At 43.3% G+C, this 5,934-nt stretch overlaps 1 long non-coding RNA gene across 1 annotated transcript; it reads right to left on the bottom strand.

Moving 5' to 3' along the window:
• Positions 1–496: 496 nt before the first annotated feature.
• LOC105864268 (uncharacterized) lies at positions 497–5,355 on the bottom strand. The gene is made up of 3 exons (XR_001150926.2): positions 5,151–5,355; positions 4,450–4,505; positions 497–1,051 (listed from the first exon to the last, which is right to left on the bottom strand). It is a non-coding gene; the product is annotated as an uncharacterized LOC105864268 (long non-coding RNA).
• Between the last annotated feature and the right edge of the window lie 579 nt (positions 5,356–5,934).

Genomic DNA, 5,934 nt, shown 5'->3' with positions numbered 1-5,934 from the left:
CCCCCAGACTCCACAGCGTGGGAGGCAGGAGGAGGGACATGTTTGCTCTGGCCCTGCCAGGACTCCATCTGTGCTGGGTGGGGAGCTGCGGGTGACCTGAGCCTGTTACTGTTGCCACCTGGGGGCCCAGGCTGTGTCTTGGCCGTCCCCATGGGCAGGTGCGCAGCAGCGTAGGTGGGCCTGCAGAGGGGTCCTGGGCTGGCCTCTGCAGTCCCATGAATGGCTATTGGATGTGGCCACCTTGGAAGAGCGTGGACTTCCCAGCAGCTGGACAGAGCGCTCTGCAACAAAGGGGTGTGAGTGGCACAGCGCTGCGTCACCCCACTCCATCCTCACTCACAGGGACTTTGGGTGGGGGCATCTGACGTTTCACGGGGTCTCGAATGGGACTTGGAGCCAAATTGGATGGATGTTGAGAGGCTGGGTGACTCTCCTGAGATTTGGATTACATAAGCGGCGCCAAAGTAGAGGGAACACAAAATGTTTAGGATCATGGGATTTGCAAAGGTGCTTTTTATTTTCCTCAGTATTTGTCTGAATTTCTTAAAGTTTTCTAAACTGAATGTGCTCTCATTTTCTGATATGTTATAGATACAAAAATATTTATAGTTATAAAAATTAATAAGTATTACTTTTGAAAGGTAAGTTGGCAAGAATAACGTGAGAAACCAGACGAGGAAGCGGCTAACGTGAGAAAGGGCTCGGCATCTCCGGGGCGCACAGATTCAGGCCGGGACGGAGCTGGGGACACGGTGACTGTGGCGAGGTAGCGTTGTTGCCACACCTGTGGAACCGGGTTCACCATGGGGCGCCCAGTTCAGGGACATAAATGAGCATGTCCAGGAAAGGACAGCCAAAACTGTGAGAGGTCAAGCAGCGTCGTCACTCAGGGCAGGGCTGACGGCACAGGATACGCCAAGCTTGGAGAAGAGGAGCTACAAGAGGGGCCTCGCCCAGGGCTGAGTCCTGAAAGAACAGCCATGTAGCAGGGAAGTGGCTTGTTGCTTGAAGTGCCAGAGCCTCAGTGTGTGGATTTCCATTTCAAATATTTCTGTAATTTTAAATTTTTTGTTATTTTTAGTTTGACAATTTTTTTTTAAAGAGGCACAAAAATACTGGAGCAAAGACCTGAGAACTTCCCATGCAGAACTGGTGATTTATAACCTGTCATCATATTTGTGCCACTTTTTAAAACATAAATTAAGTAAAACATACAAATAAAGCTGACTTTGCCCCATCTCTACTTCCATTTCCCTTGCCTCAGAGACAATCAGTAATAAGAATCTCACATCTTCTAACAACCTGTACATGCTACATATATGTTCAGCCCATTAATAGTCTGTACTGCACATGTGATGACTCATGCAATTTGTCCCATCCTGGAAATATCTTTTCCATTCAACAGTTTTTGAGTTTTTCCATGTTGATATAGAAAAATAGTTCATCTTTTTTAACTTCTGTATGGTATTTTGTCACGTGAATATACGACAGTTTTAACCAGCCCATGGATGCTTAGGTCATTGCCAATGTTTTGCTGTTGTGGAGAATGCTGCAGTGACATCCTTGTGTATGTCTCACTTTATTCATGTCTAAGAGTTTCTGTACAGAAATAATGTAAAATTTCTAGATCATAGGATATGCACTGTTGGGAAAATATGATTAAGGAATTAATGAGATATAGCTCATAAGACAGTTATGTAAGGCTGGTGGCAGGGGCCCCCTGGATGGAAAAAGAAAACGCTTAGTGACCTGACCTGCCAAGGACAAACTGCCAGGCCCCACTGAGAGGAACCACACCCAGATCTCCACCTGGATTCGCTCCTGGATTCCACAAATACCTCCAGCCCCTCCTATTTCTCAACGACCTTCCAAGGTCACAATAGAGAATCCCAGCTCTTCCCGCCACAAGTCCCTAGCCCCGCCCAAAGGGTATAAAAGGCCTCAGCTCCTTCAAACTGCGGTGACTTCCGGGGCCCCCCTCTCTTGGGGCCCCAGAACCTCGTCCACGAGTGTATAATAAAGCCACGTGGTTTGGCTCCCACTCTTTCTCTCTTTGTGTCTGTCTTTTCTTTTCGCCGCCGCCGAAAAACCTTACAAGTTATTTTATTGTATCGTCCTATATTACTATATTAAAGACAGAAACAGGAGTTTTCAGGGTTTGCCCTGAAGGAACGTGTGAACTCAATGGTTGGCTGCTATCAAGGGAGGGCTCTCAGGGCTCTGGCAGGGATGTTTTCCAGGAAGGCTTCCTGGTATCTCAAAAACTGTGCACATCCCTGTTTTTCTGAAAGACAAGGCAGGGCAAAAAAGGCCCCCAGGATGGGAGCCAGAGACAACAGCGCCCTTTGCCCAGAGACACAGCCCTGTGTTATAAACAACCTGCTTTGTGGAGGTGGGCTTCCTGCTCTCTCCTGTCTGTCTGCCTTTTAAGTCCTCAATAACTGAATCAAAGAAATATAGAGTCACTTTACCTCTTCTGTTACACCTTTGTTAATTGACAACTACCTCTTAGAAATTAGGAGTTAGTCCCTAAAAGACTTTGTACCTGTTTGTTCACCTAAATAGTTTAGAAGCCCTTTGAGAGGACTTTTGACCCCAACCCACTACCTGTCTCCCCTAGCAACCGCATTCCCCGATATGTAAATGTGTTACCCTGACAACTGGCAATTGATATCTGTAATTATAAAAACCTGTGTGAATCTAACCATATTGCTGGATGTTCACAGGGATATGCCAGTCTCCTAAGTACCCTGCTGTGTTATATCTGATCTTTTTATATAAAACTATAAACTATACCTTAGTCTCTGTGTATTCTTTTATTCTCTCTATTTCCTATCAATTTTCTTATCCTCTGTGGTGCCCCTATCTAAGGGACTTGGCTCCGGGGAGAGAAGTAGCTAATTTCCTCGTGGGCCTGCCTCAACTTACCCGCATATGCATATTTTCAATTTTGCTAAATACTCTAAATAAGTTGCATATAAATGTCCTGGCAAATTTTATTGAAAATCTATTGTGTGCAAAGCATTGCATTAGTATTACCCCTGTGAGAATGTGCAGATGAACCAGAGTCCCCTAATTGAGAAGAGCTGCCTGATGATGGGGCAGCCCACCCGGGAGAGCAGGGAGGTGCCGTCATCAGAGACGCTTAACCAGAGGCCAGATGATAACCCGTTCAAGCATTAGCATAAGATCTAAATGATTCTTTCTTTGAATTCACTGCATTCAAGATTCAGTGATTACCTATAATCTTTGTTTATCTTGTCCTCCAAAGTGCTATTTGTTTGTTTTCTATCTTAAAATTTGCTTTTGTATTTTGCTTTTGGGAGCATAATATATATTCATTGTAAAAAATTTAAGCAGTAAATATAAGGAAGAATATTTTAAAATAACTCCATATGCCAGCTTCTCAAAAACTTAAAAATAGAATTATCATATGATCCAGAAATGTCACTTCTGAGTATATAACCAGAAGAACGGAGAGAAGGGACTCAAAGAGAATCTGCTATATAAACACTCATATTTGTAACAGCATTATTCACAATAGCCAAAAGGTGGAAGCAATTCAAGTGTTCAGCTATGATGAAAGGACAAACACAATGTGATGTATGCATAAGATCGAATATTATTCAGCCTTATAAAGGGAAGAGATTCTCACACATGCTACAACACGGATGAACCTTAAGAACATTTTGCTAAGTGAAATAAGCAATAATAATAATACATGAAAACAACAATAATAGATGAATGAAAAAGTACTTAATGATTCCACTGATACAAGGTACCTAGACTAGTCAATTCATAGAGGCAGAAAGTAGACTGGCAGTTACCAGGATTGGGGGAGGAGAAATGGAGCGTCAGCGGTTAATGGGGACAGTTTCAGTTTTGCACTATGAGAAGTTCTGGAGATGGATGGTGGTGATGGCTGTACAACGGAGTGAATGTAGCTATGCCACCAAACTGTGCTTAAAAATGGCTAAGATGGTAAATTTTATGTTATGTGTATTTTACCACCATTAAAAAGAAATTCTAAAAAGTAGGTAGTGAGAATGAGAAATGTCGTTGTCATCTTCAAGATCATAAAGATCTGTCTCAGTCACACACACAAAGAAGCCACCCTAAATATCACCACCTGCCTTTAACGTTAAAGACTTGAGATGTAGCAGGAGAAAAAGAAGTGGAAAGGAAGTATTTCTTCACTCAAAGGTTAATGGAGTTTTTTAAATTAAGAGGGCAAGTCACAATGTTCTTTTAAACTATGAATTTAAAATTTAAACAGCATAATTTGACTTCTGGGTCTGAAAGATGTGGATTTTAGCACTTTTACACTCCTCCCAACTTCTCCCGCGACCTCCCAAGTTTTGTGAAGATGTTTACTTTCAGGGTTCAGAAATGTCCGTCCTACTCCGCAGCCACAAAGTGACAGTGCTCCAGCATCAGTGCCACACTTACGTGTATTCCTCACTCGATGCTATTCCATTTATGTGTCCTATTTTCCAGGGCTTTTTCTAAAAGAAAAAAAAAAGACTTTATTAATTGACTGTATTTCATTAAGAAAGGGCCAAATGTGTTGCATTTTCTAACTCTTTAGTGGATGTGCGTTTTTCCTGTTACTTTATACCCACATGACACCTTGGCTTGAAATAAGTATCTTTGGTTACACTGCATTTTCTTCAGCACTTTGCAGTGTTGCTTCATAGTTTCCTTTCACTGTATTTTTTTGAGAAGTAAAATACTAACCCAGCTTACAAACCTTGATTTTTTTTTTGATTTTGATTTTTTTTCCCAGCAGACCAAAGAATTTTTCCTTATCTTTGAAATTCAATAATTTAAGCAGACATGTAGTATAATACATTTTCCAGAACATTAATCATCAGGGAAATGCAACTTAAGAAAAATAGAAGTGAGATACACTATACATACATTACAGTGGCTAACATTCAAAAGACTGGCAGTACTAAATGTTGGTGAGGAGACAGAGCAACTGATTTGCTCATACACTGGTGTTGGGATGTAAAATGATCCAGCGATGCTGGAAAACTGTTTAGCAGTTCTATAAAGACTTAATCATACACATATCATATGACTCAGACTTTGCACTCCTACACATTTACCCAAGAGAAATGAAAATGTGTCCACAGAAAGACTTGTACCTGCATGGTTATAACAGCTTCATTTCCAAAATAGCCAAAGCTGGGGACGGGGTGTGGGAGGGGATCCTGGTACCTGCCTAAGCAGAATGTGATACCTCCATGCAATGGAACACTACGAGCAGCAAAAACGAAGCACTGGGCCACGGCAGCCGGTATTGGGCACGAGCACTGGGCACTCCGGGTCTGTAGGGCACTGAGAGGACAGGTCCCCAGTCCAGAGGGCTCAGGAGGCGGGTGTTCTGACGGGCAGCCAGGCGAGCAGGGGACTGTACACCCTCTGCAGAGGCGGGGGCAGTTACCTTATTGACCAACCTTCTTTTTGCCCACTGCCTGGGAGAGGCCAAGGTACTGAGACAGCCGGGTGCAGCAAGGGGGCCTTGCTAGGCAGGCAGCCCAGCTGGAGATGGCAGGAAGGTCTCAAATCCATCTCCCAAGAAGCTCTAGGCCAGGGCTTTGAAGGGGAATTTGGCAGCAGGGGCTCAGGGCATTGGCATTGCCGACTGATTGGGTGGGGGTGAGATCACAGGACTGTAGCAACCGCCTTCTTGCACTGAGGCAATTTGTCTGTGGGGGCCACAGGAACACAGGGTGTGGAAAACATCTTAAGAGGCAGCCTTAGGTTTTACAATAGAGGTGTTTTCCAAAGAAGTGATTAAGGGAAGTTATAAATCTCATGACCAAACTTTTAAGCAGTAAGTTTAATAGGCAAGCAGGCTATGGGCAAAAGCTGGTTAATTCTTAACTATAGCTACACCTTATAAAGCTTAGACCTCAAGCAAAGTTT

Source organism: Microcebus murinus, chromosome 13, assembly GCF_040939455.1.
Source record: "Microcebus murinus isolate Inina chromosome 13, M.murinus_Inina_mat1.0, whole genome shotgun sequence".
NCBI classification, from domain to species: Eukaryota; Metazoa; Chordata; class Mammalia; order Primates; family Cheirogaleidae; genus Microcebus; species Microcebus murinus.
Note: the sequence above shows the minus strand (reverse complement) of the source record. Positions and strands in the feature narration are given on the sequence as shown.